This window comes from Rousettus aegyptiacus, unplaced genomic scaffold (genome assembly GCF_014176215.1).
Source record: "Rousettus aegyptiacus isolate mRouAeg1 unplaced genomic scaffold, mRouAeg1.p scaffold_m13_p_13, whole genome shotgun sequence".
Classification (NCBI taxonomy): Eukaryota; Metazoa; Chordata; class Mammalia; order Chiroptera; family Pteropodidae; genus Rousettus; species Rousettus aegyptiacus.
This window is the reverse complement of record NW_023416288.1, coordinates 61,472,979-61,490,913: the sequence shown is the minus strand read 5'-3', so window position 1 is coordinate 61,490,913 and position 17,935 is coordinate 61,472,979. Positions and strand designations below refer to the sequence as shown.

Below are 17,935 nucleotides of genomic sequence, written 5' to 3'. Positions count from 1 at the left end.
AAACCGTTAACAACCATGAAGGGTGTTAGACGAGTACTAGACTTAGCAGGTGGTCAACTCGTAAGTTACGTCCATGTCTGATCACCATGTTATACACCTAAAACTCATACTGTATGCCAACTGTAATTGAAAAAATTTTTTTAAAATTTAAAAAAAAAATAGGAGGGAAAAAAGAAAAAACAAGAAATGAAAAATGATAGACTATAATAGACTTAGAAAACTATCACGACTCACATAGAGTGAAGGTGTTATTTCAGGAACCCGCACAGCACAGGTACAGATGTGTGTGCTGGGCTCTAATGTAACGTGGATTTCTTCCTGTGGGTTCCAATAAAAAGCTCTGAAATGCTCAGATATACTGAGTACACCACCAGTGCCCGCCTCTCTCAAGTTAATAACGTCATCTGTAATGCTGCCAAATAGAAAAGTCACTTCCAAAGTCCCAGAAGAAAAACATGGTAAAACAGAAAACGACGGAGCATTGAAAATAAACTCTGTAAATGATGAAAAAGAAGTCGGGGGGGGGGGGGGACGGGCGGAGAGAAAGATACAATATGAATGCCAACTAGAGAAACATCTAACTTTATGAATCAGACTGTGGGCCCCACCCAGGGTGTTTTCTCCGCACCATGAATACCACTAAGGTGTTGAGGGAGAGGAACTAGGGGAGACGGAGGAGTTGGAGAGGAAAGGTGGGGTCCTGAGCATCGGTCTGGCCACGAGATCCAAGTCTCCCCGCAGCCAGGTAAAAAAGGCAGGGGTTGGTGCCTTTTTTATCCAGAGAGATGGGATGGGTGAGGAGGAAAGTGACAGGTTCAACTTTGCAATCTCAATGCCAAGCATGGTACGTGGTACATAACACGGCCCCTAAAATTAGTGTTTGTTGAATGCGTCAGTACGTCTCAGTAACACCAACAGTTTCATGACATAAAAGTTAGCACCCAGGCAGGGTCAACAGTGTAAAACTTCTTATTCCAAGTTATCACCGGCCATCATCGGAAAATGTGAACACTGTCCTTAAAGCCATCCTCGCTTTTTTCACTACCCATGAGCTATTTCAGTGGCGACCTGGAAAGTGAGCCATTTCCCTCAAATGATAGAGAACAATTTCTTCAAGAATTTTAAAGGAGCTTGTTTTGTTTCAAAACCTTGACACTCATCTGACACTTCTAAAGGTCATCATGAATGAGTGCTCAAAACTAAAACCGAGTAGGAGTTCAAGTTCTCAGAGTGCTCAAAGACTAAGAAATTAAGTTGCTCAGGCCACTGTCCCAGGTCACGCAGACGACGGCAGATCTGCCAGTGACGTTTGCACCTGTATTAGGAGCAAACGGTTTGTTTTTGTCGGGCAGTTTTGGGTTGTGTGACTCATTTGTTTTGGGCTCAGCTACACTGAAAAGAACTTAATAATAGCAAACCATTATGTAGTATTTACTATGTGACAGTTGCTCTTCTGAAGACTTCACAAATATTATAACTCATTTAACCAATGTATATTCAACCCCTGCCGATTTCAGTTACCTGTGCAGCAGTTAATCCTGTTGTATCTTTGTTTCTTCAATTTTTTTTCCTGCAAAAGATGAGGAGAATATTCTTAGTGATTAGTCACAAATGCACACTCGTTTTATATCATTATTAAATATCTCCTGAACTCAAGAGTGCCAAAAGGGCTTCATGGAACTTCAATTATTTTAGCTGCCTAACTTTACTGAGTTCCTGATTAGACCCATTAAGACAATATCACTATATGTACAGACGACGAGAGACTTGGAACACAAATTACCTTGTGGTTTCTAAAGAAATCAACATGCCATAAGAAAAACGTGCACAGAGAAATAATTCTTCTCGTCTCTGAATCCCTCTGCGTCTCACATGCCTTCTCAAACCGTCTCTGAGGTGCTTTTCTAGGTGGGCAGCACCTTTCCCCACTGAGTGAAATAATTGCTGTTCTAAAGATAGACACAATGGGTGGATGTTGCTATAATAGGTTTGTTAATTTTTTTTTTTTTTTTAAAGATCATGGAATAGCATCATCCAAAAAGATGGTGTTGCCTAGGAAAGGTTGCTGTTCAGAGAGTCTCCACCAGGTGACAGTGACCTCAGGGAATTCGTGATGTCTAGGTTCTGTCCCTCGACTATGCTGGCTCCTGAAGTCTATTTCACTAAAGTTCCAGAAAAGATCATGTTTATCAATACTCACTTATGCTCCCAAGCTCACAAGAGGTTGGCGTATAAAACCATAACACCTATGTATTCATTTACAAGGAAAAATATAACTGTCAGCCTTGGACACTTGCTTCATCCAGCCTGACCGATGTATTCATATTTCTTTAGCCAATGAAAATATTTCCTGAAATCCCAGGTAAAGGCACCTTCTAGGCAGGCTAAAGACCAAGCCAAGTTAATAGCAGATTGTTCAGTGAGCACGTCAGAGCAATCACAATCTAGATGCCGACATCCTCCAACATTCTCTCTCTCCAGACAAGTGTTCTCCTGCCTCCTCTCCCATCACCGTCCTGGCCCAAGCTGCCGTCGCCCTTCTCTCGGACATAACACTTCCAGCTGTTTCTCCAGCTCCCACTCTTTCTCCCTTCCGGTCTGTTATCCACAACGTGCCCAAAGCAAACATTTAAAAACAGAAAACAGATTGCGGCTCTGCCCTACCGAAACCCCTTTAACGCCCTGCACTGGTCTTACAGTAAATACGCCGAGCTGACTGTACATGCCAACTCCGGCCCTGCTCACTCTCCGGCCCCTCCACGTACCACTCTCGTGTCATCCTCATACTTCAGCTACTCTGGTCTCCTTTTACTCCTGTTAACGCACAAAATCCTTCAACACCTCACGGATTTTGCACACCTCATTTCCTCAGTCTGCAAGTGAATGCACACACTCTGCCCCTTCCCCGCAAAGCACACCCATGCCTAGCAACCTGCAGATGCTAGCTCAAATGTCACATGACCCCAAGACTAGGACAGAGCTCCCATAGCGCCTTGGTCTTCTCCTTTGTAGCACATACCACAGTTTATAATCACATGTTTCTGTGATTATTTAATCTACATTTATCTCTTTCACTAAACTATAAGAAGCCCCATAAGATTGGACACTGTGCTCATTTTGTTAGCACACTGTATGACAGAGAATTCAAGAGACGTTTTATTGAATGAGAGGTGGCTTTGAGCTATTAGACTCTGTTGCATCCATCACCAAAACAGATAATCCTTCCAGGTAGAACACACTCCCTGAGTGTGTTCCATCCTCCCCAACGTGCCCTCCCACCCTGGGGTGCCAATAATTAAATGAGCTCTGTCTATATTCACTTCTGTAACTTTTTTGCTTCCTAGACTTCTATGGCAAAAATAAATCTTAAGATACTAAGAGAGAAATAGCACAAAGTTCAAGATACATTTGGTAGCAACTCTGCTCTGCAACGAGAACTTGTGGCAGTGGGTTACTAAGAAACGCGATAAACAAAAAGGAAAACATAAATTGCGGCCAAAGGAAGCCCTTGATGAGACAACACTGGTAAATGAGACAACACACACACACACACACACACACACACAGCAGCAGGCCCTCAGAGGAGGGCGACACGGAAGACTTGTGAGCTTGCTGTGGGATGCTGCCCAACTAAGGGGCCGACAGCGGGAAGGCGTGAAGATCCCCGAAGACGGCTCCGTACACTGCGCCTCCTCCTCCCCCCCGGGCCCGACTCTGCAGGCGTGGCGCACGGGAGCCCTGCTGTGCACTGCCTGTGTTCTCCTCCCATCTGCCTTACTAATCAACGACTAATCAGCATTCCCTAGCTTACTACGTAGACTGTTCGAAATGGCTCACAGCTGTGGTTAACATCTTAAAGACGTTCTCCTAACGTTTCAGTCCACTTACATGATGCACTGTTCTGGGTGCTGTGGACGCACGCTCAACAAGACAAAACCCTCTCTTCTCAAAGAGGCAACATTCCAGGAGACCGAGAATGAACATACGTTAAGTAAAATATAAAATACATCAGGTATGTGTGTGGGAGGGTGTTAAATTTCAAATAGTTTGGTCAAGGAAAGCTTCACTAGGAAATTGACATATGAGTAAAGACCCGAAGGAAGTTTGGGGGAAGAGTCATATAGATAGCTTTAAAAAGATAGCAAGAAACTGTGGGGTCAGCAAGTGCAAAGGCCCTGAGGCAGAAGTGTGGCCTGTCTGACCTAGGACACGGGCTTTCTGACCTAGGCCACGCAAGGGAGACAGTAGTAGTAGGATGTGGGGCCAGAGAGATAAGTGATGGGCTTCTCAGGGCACTATAAGGCCTTGAACTTTTATTCCAAGAGTCGCGGTACATAACTGAGTTGTTCGGGGCAGAGACAAATGTGATCCAGCTGCTGTGTTGAGAACGGACTGAAGAGGGCAAGGGAGGCGGCAGCAGGACTGGTTACTGGGTGACTGGAACAATCCGGGTAAGAGAGTACGGTGGCTTGGACTCTAATGGAGCGACAGTGCTTCTACGAAGTTGATGGGTTCTCCACGGAACCTGAAGGAAATGCCCTGGGATTAACTCTAATTTAGTACTCTTCATCATCTTTGTATCACTCAAAGGGTTTTTTTTTTTTTAATTATTACCTTTACAAAAGAAAAATTAGTGGGTTTTTATCTATAGAGAATATACCAATCATCACAGTGGAATAGATCAAAAATTCTTTGCATCACATTATAAAAAAAACTAAACCTACAAGTACTTGCTATATACTAGGCATCACTGTATGTTAGTATTTTTTGTTTAGTTTGAAAATAAAAGGCTTCCTTAGGTACGGCGAAAGACCTTTCTACATGTGTTACCATGACAGTTAATGATGCTACTTAACAAAAGGTTTTCCACTTGAAATCTAGTGATGTACAACAGGATAATCCCCAAACAGAGGTATTCTTCTCAAGTAAGGCTTAGGTCAGTATAAAATCTTACCCGGACATTTGTCAGCAGTGCTGGTCTGAGTTCGGCCCAGAGGGACTGCCTGGCCCATCGCTAAATAAGCCACGCTTTTCTGAACAGACCCTTTTCCTTGAAAACCCCTTGACGATCACATGATGTCAAGTAAAAAATGGATATGATGGAAGTCTAAAAAAATAAAGTATCCTTTTTATTCTCTGCTTTGTTGGTTAATAAGGGGTGGGGGGTGGGGAGACTAGGGGGACATCATTACCTGCAACTGTCCTCATGGATTCCACTTGCCCCAGCACAGAAAAACAGCCCCTCACTTACTATCCTCAAGCCACAGAACGCCTCATTTGTACAATAAACAAACGCCTATCCTCCCGCAAACAGAACGTTGCTGTTTAGTCAAACATTATCCGTTGTCCTGGTCTCCAGCTGCAAACTAAATTAAACTCCGATCCTTGACATTTAATACCTGAAGCTGACATGACTTATTTGTTCAGCTTTTCTCAAAGTGTGTTCAGACAGGTAAATCGTCCCTGTGAATCAGGCGCTGTTATCACCCACTGGAGTTGTGCTTTTCCAACTTCAACATGCACAGGGATTGCCCGGGGGTCTTGTTAGAAGGCAGATTCTGATTCAGTGGCTCTGCATGGAGCCTGAGATTCTGCATTGCCAGCAGGCCCTCCAGGGATGCTGACATGGACCAGGGATGCGGACACGGACCAGGGATGCTGACAGGGCCCAGGGATGCTGACATGGGCCAGGGATGCGGACACGGACCAGGGATGCTGACACGGGCCACAGCACACAAGGGCAGAACACTCATTGTCCTTCCTCCTTCCCCCTCCCTTCGATTCCCTTGTTGGTACCACTGACGGAGACTGAAACAACTGCATTTAAGACATTGTTTTATACTGAAAACAAGACTCTGCCCTCCATGGTGTAGGATTATTAAACTCCAGCAGTCAGCAAACAGTCTTTTCTGGGGCATCCTTAGCTAACCGATTAGATCTGAAACTTCTACTTGAGCAACCACACACGGCTCTCTTTTTTATTCTCCCTTCTCTTCACTCATCCCCTCCCCACACAGACAGGAGCCCCTACAAGGGACCACCACTGCTAATAGGCAAGCTCCGAGCTCCTACATAAAGTGAGTAATTCCAAAATTATGGAACGTTTTCCATCTCTCTCTCTCTCTCTCTTTTTTTTTCTGTAAAGAGGCTTACCCAGACACCCCTGGTTTGGCTGGGAAAGTACAAAACTTTTATCAATGACTGCTCGCAGGTACTGGCACAATCGGCCCTTGAGAAAATCTCTCTAGGAAGCGATCCCCCCACTGTCAGGCAGAGGGGCCTCATATTACACGTACGGTCAAATCTCTCCTGCAGAATATAACTGATATTTTCTAATTACAGATAATTCGACCCTTAACTTCTGACCAATTTCCGTTCATCCCAACTCGTTTCTATTAACATTTCACAGGTAGGTATGTATTTCTTAGTTTGTGTCTAAAGCGTGAAATAATAGCGGTAAGACTGCAAAAAAATATATATACTGTTTAGGACAAGGGTCCCCAGCACACGTACGAGAAAGGCCTGCGTTCTGTTTCTCTAACGCCCTACGGCGACCGAAGGGGCAGGTGGTGGGACAGAGGTGCCTGGAGGAAGCAAAGGAGGCTGAACGAACAACCCTGACTGCCTCTCGCCCTCTGGGATCCTGCAAAACCACAGCGGGAGGGACCAGGCAGAAAGAGGCCGGCAGACGGGAGGGCGCAATGGCAATGACTGCTTTGGAGATGTACGAGATGGATCTAGGAGATCAAATCAACTGTCTGTAGACTCTGAGAAGACCAACTGGAATTATCACTGGATTATATTAAGAAAACAAGCTATTAATCGAAAATCTATTAAGGATAAGCAAACGCATACATGGCTAGGGGCAAGATTTCAAGAAGTGACACATCACTTATATATATAAAGGCATGTGGCGGACAACAGACAGACTCATGCTGTGATGCTCCGTTGGCTTGAACCCAAAGATAAAACAGAAAAGGAAAAAGACTTAACATAAGAAAATACTTTCTAACAAAATGCACTTCTCAACCACAGAACTGTCTTGATTGCCACGTAGTGAGCTCCCATCACTACTGAAATAGCCTCATCCTGCCCACCCTGCTGCTCCCCAGCAGCCGTACATCGAAACTCCGCCAGGCTGCCTGCCCTTCCCCAAAGACAGCTTCACGACACTGGACACTCCAAGGACGGCGCCTAGAGTGCTCCCCTGTGAGTACCGTGCTGTCTCCCCCATCCCGAGCAGGCTGAGAGCCTGCTCCGCAGCCAGATGACGCCATGGCCCTCTTCCCTGTACCGCCTCACTCCGCTGCACACACTCCGACTGTGAGGCCGATGGCAGGCTCGTGGGGCCCTTTTCTGTGTACCTGCAGTGCCGACCGTGGCGACTTGGACACAGTGTGCATTCGATGAAAAGTGAAGGAAAGAAAAAGAGAGGAGAGGCAGAAAATGAAGAGGAGATGATGCCTAAATTATCCTGTTATGTATACTTGTAGGAATCCTGACAGTGGCAGGAATGTTAGTCTGAATGAACCTATTTTAGATAGAAAGATGAATTATTGTGACATTCATTAAGGTTTATCATTTTGTGTACATTTTAATATTGTTACTAGGCAACTGTTCAGAAATAGTCTCAATGTTTTGCTTTCATTTACACATAAAATACACATGTATATGTTATTTAATAATACAAATAATTTTCCCCATAAGTTTGTATGTTAAAAAAAAAATGTTTCACAGTTGCTGGGCAACCTGCAGAATATGTGCCCAAGGCATTTTCCTAAAGTTTAGAATGAGTATATCATTAAAGCAGGCACAGACTGCTGCTGGCAAAACCACCCAGAGATACTTTGTAGGCCTTTACATTAAAACTCTGCGTACTAGAAAGCGAACTGTGTCCTCAGGCTTTCCTAATTCATGCAAGCCTTTACCCTCATTACTCATTCGTACAAATAAGAGACATTTTATTTTACCATTTGTTCTTGTTTTCTGAAGAATCTACACCTAAGTTAATCTGCTTTTTACCCCACGGCTGGCAAGTCTCAAAACAAGACTATGAAGTGCTCTGTGGTCACTACTTATACAAAGGGCCATTCTCACTGGGGATTCTCAAGGGAGTAACAGACAGGTGAATAAATCTGGGAACTACAAAGCCAATGCTAATAATAATTACTATTTGGGAGGATTTCCATAAGCCACACCAGTACCTTTCCCAAAGAACAGAAGATGACAGGTGAACCCACACCTGAGATCGGGCCTCTGTCCCACAGAGCCTGGCGCTGTGTTCTGCACAGCAGCCGGACAGAGGGTCCTCTCCCTTCTCTCCTTCCCTCCACGTGGGACCATGCCCCCCCCTTACCTCGCCGAGAGCCCGAGAGGAGAGCCCGAGAGCCCGAGAGCCCGAGAGCCCACTTCCTTTATTCCCACTTTCTTCCTGTGCTGCTGCCCTGGGTGGCAACAGAATGGCTTCTGGGCCCTGCAGGTGTCTGACTCAGAGGCAGCAACCTCTAGGCAGCGGGTGGCGGGGCCATTTGCATGTGAACTGCTGCCCCATTTCCTTATTCTAGAGGGAAGCACAGTGGACCTTCTCCATAATGGGAACCTTTGAGTCTGGGAGTTAATAAAGGTCTTCATTTCATTTCACCAGACTTCAGAAAACAGCTTTGAGATATGTACTTCTGAGACGGCAGGCAGAAGTTTTCTGACCTAAAGTCATCATACACATAGATAAACTTATTTTAACATATCTTTTTAATTATTATTATTGTTGTTTCGTTTTCTCCTCCAGGTTTTTACAGTGGCAGCAAGAGGTAGGTGGGCTGAGTGACAGAGGACACGGGTCTGCTCCAAGGTGCCAGATGCCTGCACAGAGCCCCGGGGACAGCAGCACCACCACCAGCAAAAACAACGAGGAACAGGATGTCCTGGTGGTGGTTATTCTTGATTTGAGGCTGGAGATAGGGTATAATTTTCAAAACAAAATCTTCATTTTTAGTTTTGCCAGTTCTTTTTAAAATTTCATCAAACCAGAGGAGAAATAAACTGGCGAAATTCAAAGCAGGTTTTGCTACCTTCAAAATTCCTCAGCTGGCCACGAGCAAGAAGCTGCTGCTTCTTGGGGACACCAATCTAAACTCTTAGCTCTGACCACGGTGATTTCCAGGGGCTGAGGAGTCTTCCTTCCGCCCCATCGCAGACTACCTCCCACGGGACAGGACCCGACACACGCCTGTTCTCACACTCAGAAAAAGAACACACCTGCTCTTTAGAGGCCTGAACTAGGACAATGGGATTAACTGTTAAGTAGGCTGAAAACAAAAACATGAAACAAGCCAAGAACCCATAGCTGAAGGTCACAAGGACCACAAGGACCACAAGGACCACAAGTCCCGATGCGGCACAATTTCACAGGAAAAGGAAAATGAGCCTGTCTCTGACGGGCTTTACTGACCCACCCTCGCTCGTCTCGCCAGGATGCACATAGTAGATGCCCTGGAGTCACACCTGGTCTGCAGGAGCACCCGTGACGTGCCCCGGCGCAAAGACGGGGTCGCCATCCCTGGTCTGCAGGGGCGCCCGTGACGTGCCCCAGTGCAAAGATGGGGGTGGGGGTCTCCATGCTTGGCTACAAGAACCAAGGGAAAATCCCAAGACATTTCCAGAGGGCCTTGCCGCAGACTTTGAAACTTGGGGTCCACGTAAGGTGCCCTAAGGTTCATCACTGTACATTATGAGTCGCCATCCTGGGTCTGGGAGAAATTTGCTCAAGGGCAATTTCAAGGGACAAATGGGAAAACGAAAAAAAAAAAAGAGGACTCAGGGAAGGGAGAGAGAAAAAGCGTGTTTTAAGAAATGAAAATATTTGTTTCTCTGGGATTGAGAATGAAGAGGAATGGCTGGGAAGCGCTGGTGACGCCGGTCTCAGGCAAGCACAGAGAGTTCACATAAGCCTGGGTGTGCACTTGCTCCCATTCCCGCCCACCCACAGCTCCTGGGGCAAACAAATTCTTGGCTGAGCAGGTATGTGTGGGAGGCCTGATTTATTTTCCAACTATTAGAGCTTTGCCCAGAACTACTTAAATCAGAAATTTTCAAGGTCATACATTTAAAACGATGTTATGCCTTTACAAAACAAATAACTCCGGGGTCTGTGGAGCAGGAGGGTGGGGAGTGTGAGAGGAAAGAGGAGTTAACCGTCCTCATTTGATCTAGCTTTTTACCCACTCTTATAGCTGTTACATAGTCTCTTTTCCATTATGGTGTATCTAATTTATCTTTCCCATGCAGTACAATTTTCTTTAAGTTACTTTCCCGGGAAGAATATTATCTATCAGAGTCAGTCCGCACCACAAAGTACAACAGGACAATACCAACCCTGCTGCCTAAAAAGTCATATAAGCTGGAAAAGTTCCAAGATTCCGACCACAATTACCCTCACACGCTGCCTGATTAGAAGCAGTTCTAGACAAAGCTTTGATCCCTGTTAGAATGTAAAAGCTCCGGGAGGTGTACCTTTTATGCTGTTATCAGTTTACAGGGAAAGTTACATTATTATCTTTTTAAATACAGTTTAATGATAAGAACTTCAGGTGGTTTCCAGGCATCCAATTCACCTGTCCAGTTCTGACTTGTTCCCTGTCTAAAACTCTCCAGGACCTGCCACATTAATGGGTGCTCAATATACCAACGTGGGTGAGCAAATGGCTCCAACTCCTGCAGAGGCCAGGTTTAGGGCAAATTTATGACGCACGTAGGTATTCAAGGGGCGGCCAATTTGGGCAAAATATCACTGGAAAGGTCTAAATCTGAACAAGTGAATCACTGTCTAATGGCACTTTGAAATAAACCTCAGTCATGATTAGATATATGAGAATGGTCCTTTATGGAGCTTATTAATAATAGATTTCAAAATGCATATAGAGCTGATTTATTAATGAAGACGGTAATCCATTTAAGAGGGTAGTGTTATCGACATTATTTTTCCCTAAAATTATATTCTCCCAAAAGGTAAAGTGCCCTAGAACATCATTTTTTTTCTCCCTAATATTCTCATATCCAAGTCCTCTATGTCCTCAGGACCTCCCCATCTCTCTCTCCTCCTCCATGAAGCTCTCCCTGATTCTCTGTTCAGAAAGAGGTCATCCCTCCATCTATAATCAAAGGTAATCTGTTCTTTCTTTGTGTACACAAACTTACTTTCTGAATTTAATTATTTTTCACATCGACACTACCCAGTTATCCCCAAATTTATCTCTATGTTCCACAGAGAACCATTTTCCTAACATAAACCAGGCATCCAGGCAATATCAGACTAATGTTCTTAAAAACATTTCTATGAACGTGCTCTAAGGATACCACCACTATCTTGTTCCTAATGTTTAAAGATGTATTTACGTATCTTATAAAGTACAATCTTTTTTTAGATGACACTGAAATGGCTCACATGCAGACTTTTCCCTCACTGCAGATATCACTTGTAAACCCTGCGCAGACACACAGGGTCATGTGCCAAAAACCCCATCTGGGAGATTTAGGCAGTCCCCACAGCAGGCGCCTCTGCCACCTCTACGTGCCACGTGGACTTCTTGTGAATGGGACACTGGGGAGTTATAGCCCCACCCCAGTCTTGTGAAAAATACTGGTGCGTACAGTCTGCTCTCATGAAGTGACCCAAGCAAGCACAGGGATACAACGCCACTAGGTGCAAGGTGTGGCTCCCGGGGCATCGGTATGGCTTTGCTTTCATCACAGTGAAAAGTCCTTTGTGATAACATCCTACTTGAGAGAGGGTAAATATTTATTCTAAGAACTAGATATTTCCTGTATGACTTTAGATGTATGATAAGGAATGTGAGCAATTGTTTCCATAAGTTTAAGTTACAGGGTTACCGTTTTGAAACAAATATTCCCTACCCTGAATTGGTTTAAATGGAAAATATCCTGGGATTCCAAGGCGAGTTATTTAAAAACAAACAAACAAAAAAAGAAAAACCGTTGTTACAATTTCCAAGTAACTGTCTATAAAAATACAATTTAAAACCATTATGTATTTAAAACAAAGTATACAATTTTATAAAGCACAGATGCTGATAATGTGAATACAGCTATGATACAGGTGTTATCAACACCTGTTTTAAGATTTTTATTTTTCATGACTGCTTTGTTCTGACTCTGCAGTAAACATCATAAATGTAAACTTCAAAAAATTTATACTTGTAAAATGTCACTTTATCTGTTTTATATGGTAGAGTTTCCTACAAGATTTTATTTGATGAAACGATTCCTGTCCCCACAAAAGTTTGAAAACTTCTGTTAGTGTTTCACAAACAACAATCTATAGACCAGCCCAGGGGAGCTTTTTTTAATATATGGATTATGGGCCCTTTTTTCCTTCTTTTTTTTTTTTTTTTTTAAGGCACAGCAACCCTTGGTTGACCTCACAGATTGCAAGGACCTTATCCGTATACAATCCCTTTTATTTTAATTTTTTTCTTTTTTTATGCCTATAGCACCTGGTCTTCCTAGGTGGTCTCCCCATCCAAATACTAACCAGGCCCGACCCTGCTTAGCTTCCAAGATCAGACAGGATCAGCCTTGTTCAGAGTAGCATGGCCGTAGTCCTGAGCCTTTTTCTTTTTCCCTTCCAGTAGTTACGGAGTGGAGGCGAGAATTTGATCTGGTGCGAGGTGGGGTTAGGGGGGTTTGAGGAAATCACTGATCGAATCACATTAACATCTTTATAGAATTCTTGGTCAAATGCTTTAATAAAATCAGGACACCACCTGTGAACAACATACCCTTCATATGTGAACGCTTTTGCAAAAGGAAACATTAGTTTTGTATTATTTGCCCCTTAGTAAACTCATGTTGGACCTACTAATACCACGTACTTTTCTAAACGTTCGCAAACCATCTACCAAATCACGTGTTTCACTGGTGATGAAACAGCTACAGCATCCATCTGGCTTCCAGAACCTCCTGCTTTTTTAAAAACCTGGACAAAGGTTTTGTTTTTCTCCTTTATTCGACCCTTTTCAAATTCTGCATGATTTTTCCAAGGTAGTCATCTCTGGGGTTTTATGAGGTATTTGCAAGCTCCTTCAGCGAACTGGAGTCTGCAAGCCCCTCACCCCAATTGGTAGTCCCTGGCCGTCTCCCTCCCACTGAGGCACACCTCCCGGCGGGCGGATGTAGTTCTGTGTTCTTTTCAGTTTGCAAACCATTTTTCTGGCTTAAAAAGACTGGAAGTAAAACAGAAATTGAGCAGAATCCCAGATTTTTGACATGGAAGGAAACTTTGGAATGCAATTACTCGTTGCTGAGTTTTTCAGATAAGGGAAAACACACTCAGATGGCAGAGGCACTGGCAAAGGCAGAGCTCGGCGACCGCGTCTCCAGGGTGTAGTAACCAAAGAGACCGAAGTCCACACTCGGATTCTTTCACTCACTAGCTGCAGGCTCGTGAGTGAGCCGTAATTTCCTTACGTGCAAAAATGAGAATACTACCATCCAGGATTGTTATATAAATTAAAATGTAGATACTTAATGGTCTTCTAGGTTAGCAGCTGACTCCATGTGAGCACACAATAAATATTGGCAGTAGTCGTACACAGGTTTTTTTTTTTTTTTTTTTTTTGCTGGTGTTTTAGAACAAATTTGGAGAATTCTTAGGGTATGGGGTAGACTAACCTGTAGACATTGAGTTTTAATAGTGGAAAATAAAGAAATTGGGTGCTGGAATCCCCAGATCTATGGGTATGAAGGCTGTGAGCTTGTAGGCTTGTTGGCTCGAAAAAGGGAGTTAACTCCTGGGGCTGATTTTCCCAAAACTGAGAGGGGAAAGGGTTAGGGTCCCATAAAGGACAAAGCCCTTGACCCACGCACACACCTGCCGGAGTCAGGACTTCAGGCAACGATGGCTAGCCGGATACTTAAGAAAGCAAACACGACCTCTGGTTCGGGGAATTCCGCGAAGATCCCTTTGGTGAGCTGGCCATGGTCACAGCAGAGCCACTAAGGGAAGCTCCGCTGGAGTGGACCCCAGGGGACCGGGCCTGCGCAGCAGCAGCCACGAATGGATGAGACCCCAAGTCCCTTTTCCCTTCCAGAGGGCGAGGAGTCCCAACAACGACTAAGTGAATTTCCCACGCACCCTGAAATCACCAGATTTAATTTGATTTAGAAAACTGTTTTAGGTCAGGTTCAGCCTAAGGTCACATAGCTAGTAACAGCTGAACTAGGGTTCAAATCCAAGTCTGTCTGATTCCAAAGTCCTCACTTCTGTTACCCATGGTGCCTTTGCTCAAAGCATGATTTCCGCTGACACTGCCTTCTTTGGTGCAGATTAGTACATAATTTTCCAATTTAAAATATTTTCCAACTGAAAAAACATTTTTTGGCAGGACTATTTGGATGGGCCAGGTCCAAGGGGGTGCATTTACTATGCTTCCCTTTGTGAAGAGGAAGATGACAAGAAAAAATGTACTGTGAAAAACCTGCATAAAAAACAATGCGGGTTGGACTTGAGAGATATGTTTAAACCCAATATAAGAAACAGCACCCTGGAGAAATGAGTGCACCAAAGTAATTAGGTTCCCTGGACCCACGTGCCTCTCAGTTACGTTGCCAAAGACACCCTGATCCCATTTCCACCAGCACTTGGCAAAGAGTTGGCAGACCACAGTGTTCGGCCCTCGATACACCTGGCTTTGAAGGAATCTTGTTGATAGCCAGATATGAGGGTTTTGATAACGAATCTCTGATGGACTAATCAATTTGACTTAAGCCAAAGAACTTTCTGGTCTTCAAGTTATAACCATTAACGGAGGCCAGATTTACACAGATGACTTAATGCCATACACCAAAGGAAACGGTTTTAAAATTAATACGAATTTCCCAGTTGTGAAAATATATGGCTTGCGCATGTGTGAAAAGATGCCACAAGGATTTCTATTTGTCCTGCTGAAGGTCAGTAACAAAGCAAACGGCCACGTACCAATGTGCATGGGAATTAAGCATGTTTACCTCAGAGGCTTAGCTAGGATGGACACTTCGGAAGAGTTAGGCGTACTAAAGCCTCCTGGCAAACCAGCATCACCGTATTACCTGGAGCTCCCAGGAAATGAAGAGTAGGCTCCACCCCTGAGCTACTAAATCAGAATCTGCATTTTAACAAAATCCCCAAGATCTGTATGCCCATAAAAGCTTGAGAAGTACTACTACCCTTGGGTACCTTACTTAAGTACAATCGGAAGTACTACGCTTACGTACGATGTTTTCTGTTCTGTAACTGTAATCATCTATCGGATCTTTCTCAGGAATTTAAATGTTCCTTAAATATTTCGATGGAAGAGAAAGGCTATTACTCTCCCTGGAAAAATGACCTGATATCCATTCAATCTGTAAAAGACTGACTCCAGACAAGAGTGTCACATCAAATGTTTTCCTCGATGTATTTTAATACCGTGACACACTGTTTTTATTTTGTGGCAACTCCTAGACTTTAAAAAAAATTTCTCCTAAATCGAAAAAAAATTTAAAAATCCTTTTTATCTCTTGCCACCCTTTCTCCTTCTGTAGCAAGTCATTAACAGCATGTTAATAAATTCTTAATTATTTTATGGGGAGTTGTAGATGAACACATTTGCAAAACGGAAACATACTTTTATAACAAAATCACATCCTCTACTCAGTTGCCTCAAGCTTCTTTCAATTCATCTGTTGTTTAATTTAGATTTTTAAACCTCACCTTCCTTTGAGCAAAGGACAGACTTTATTTTTTCTAGCATCACATACCTAGAGTGGCTACAAGTAAAGGGGAAGAATTCTTGTGGTTTACCATTTAGGTAATACCTATAGACATATAGATATTTGCAAAAAAAAAATCAGTGTACTTTATCCCAGTGAAAGTTAAGAAAGCATGAATTACAGGGAAATTCTGTACTTCTAAGTTTAAAATAAATTTTCAGTTATGTTTGGGTGTGTGCAGACAGCTTGAGGAGACCAGAAATGAACAACTGCATTATCAAAATAAATAAATATGTAAATAGTAAAGATTACAAAAACAGTAAGGGGGATCATTTGCATGCGAACTAACTGTAAAAAGTAGAGTCATCAGTGAAGAGTAGAATTAAGATAATCATGAAGAAGATGGCACTGAGCCAACCTGTGTTTAGACAGCAGAGATGAGAGGTAATAATATGTTAAAGATTAAACGAGGCTCCCCCTAGTATTGTGCCTCAAGCAGAAAGAGGGCTCATGAATTACATTCAGGAAGACTGTATCCTGGACAGCAAAGACAATTTCATATATTTGTTTTTTATGTAATGTTAATTCTGGAAACAGCCAATAAATATTTACTGATGGAGAATGGATAAGAAAGAGGTAGGGGGTTCCCAGTATTCCTTAGAATATTTAATTAACTGAAGCACACTGTTCCACATGCAGTCTGGTTTCATAACACATGTTAATTAAAACCCCTTTCAACCATTAACAATCGTTCATTAAGTTGTATGTGTTCTTGACCCAATCTTAAGATTTCACGTGCACTCCATATTCACAATGACCAACTCAAATCACTGTCTTACCTGTTTTGCTTCAAAAACTATATACGAATGTATTTTAATCTATTTGTACAGCAAAGGATTTTTCTTGGAAAACAGCTTTATGTTAAAAAAAAAAGAAAAAAAGAAAAAAGAAAAAGAAAGGTCAAATGAACCAAAGATGCCCATCCACCTTAAAGATAAAAGAGGAGCCATCGACATGCAAAATGACAAGATAGAGATACAAGGGCAAATTTAACTGTTACAGTAAAATGTCAGAGCCACTTCTAAGTGAAACAAGTGCTCCTCTAATAAATGCATTAGCAGAGAAAATGAGCCACTTGCATTATGCCTTAAGCAACGAAAACCTGTTTCCTCTTTTCCTTCTTGTCCTTTTGAAAAGACAACATGTCACAGTGAGACTTTTTTTGTAACAGCATCCATTCTGTGACAAACGTTTGCCATGGGTGGAGTGGAGGGGGGTGGAAGAGAAAAGAATAAAAAGGCAAAGAAAGCAGAAAAGATAAACAGTCAGACGCCATCTGCTGACGAAAGGTAGGAAAAAAAAAAAAAACAAACTTTGAGAGAACCCATTCCAGACACGTGTGTTTGAGGAGACGCAACAAATGAGCTTCACATTTATCTTCGTAAAAGAGAAAATGTCACTATAAAAATATATAGAATAAGATTTTTTACTTTTCTATATTTCATGTCCTGAAAACTACTATTACTATGAAATCAAGTTATAAAGACCACCACTCCTCCCAAGTGCAGGCTATTTTAGGCATTAGAGTGGTATTACACTAAATGAAACAGAAATATTCCAGTAATATATTCCAGCTTTCCAGCTAAGGGATGATTTCGCTGGCTAGAGGCTGTCATCTAAGTTTTAAAACCTGGGAGAGGAAAATAGTACAGAATACTAAGTGATGATCCTTCACAATCCAAATTTTGCTGGTTTTTTTTTTTTTTTGATCACCTAAAAAAAAATTAGGCCCCTGATTAGTCTGATCTTTTATTATCCACAAGTAGGATTTTGGACCTTACCATTGATTACAAGCCAGCCATTCCATGCTACAAAAAGGCAAAAAAGCCTTTTTTTGATTTGTATATGGAGCACCTGAAGGGCAGCTGCCCGCCAGAGGACAAGGACACCTATGGGCATCAATGTGGTTTTAGAGGTCAAGCAGACTATACGGAAGTTCTCATTTCACAGTACTTGGGGTTTGCTAGTTTATAACACTGATAATTTCAGGCACACAAGCTACAAAAATATGTTGTTTTCATTGCTTTGTATTATCTATATACTATTTGATTGTTCTACATTAAATAGAATTAAGAAAGTTTGATATTTTGTTACCTAATTATTATGTTTTGGTTTCGATCATGGTCTTCAA

At 42.8% G+C, this 17,935-nt stretch overlaps 1 long non-coding RNA gene across 11 annotated transcripts in view; it reads right to left on the bottom strand.

Moving 5' to 3' along the window:
- LOC107512825 overlaps positions 1 to 17,935 on the bottom strand; it is a 187,055-nt gene that overhangs the window by 88,080 nt on the left and 81,040 nt on the right. For all 11 annotated transcript variants that reach the window (XR_001597400.2, XR_004954106.1, XR_001597397.2 and 8 more), the window contains one exon: positions 1,522 to 1,570. This is a non-coding gene — a long non-coding RNA (uncharacterized LOC107512825). The remainder of the gene's footprint in view (positions 1 to 1,521; positions 1,571 to 17,935) is intronic.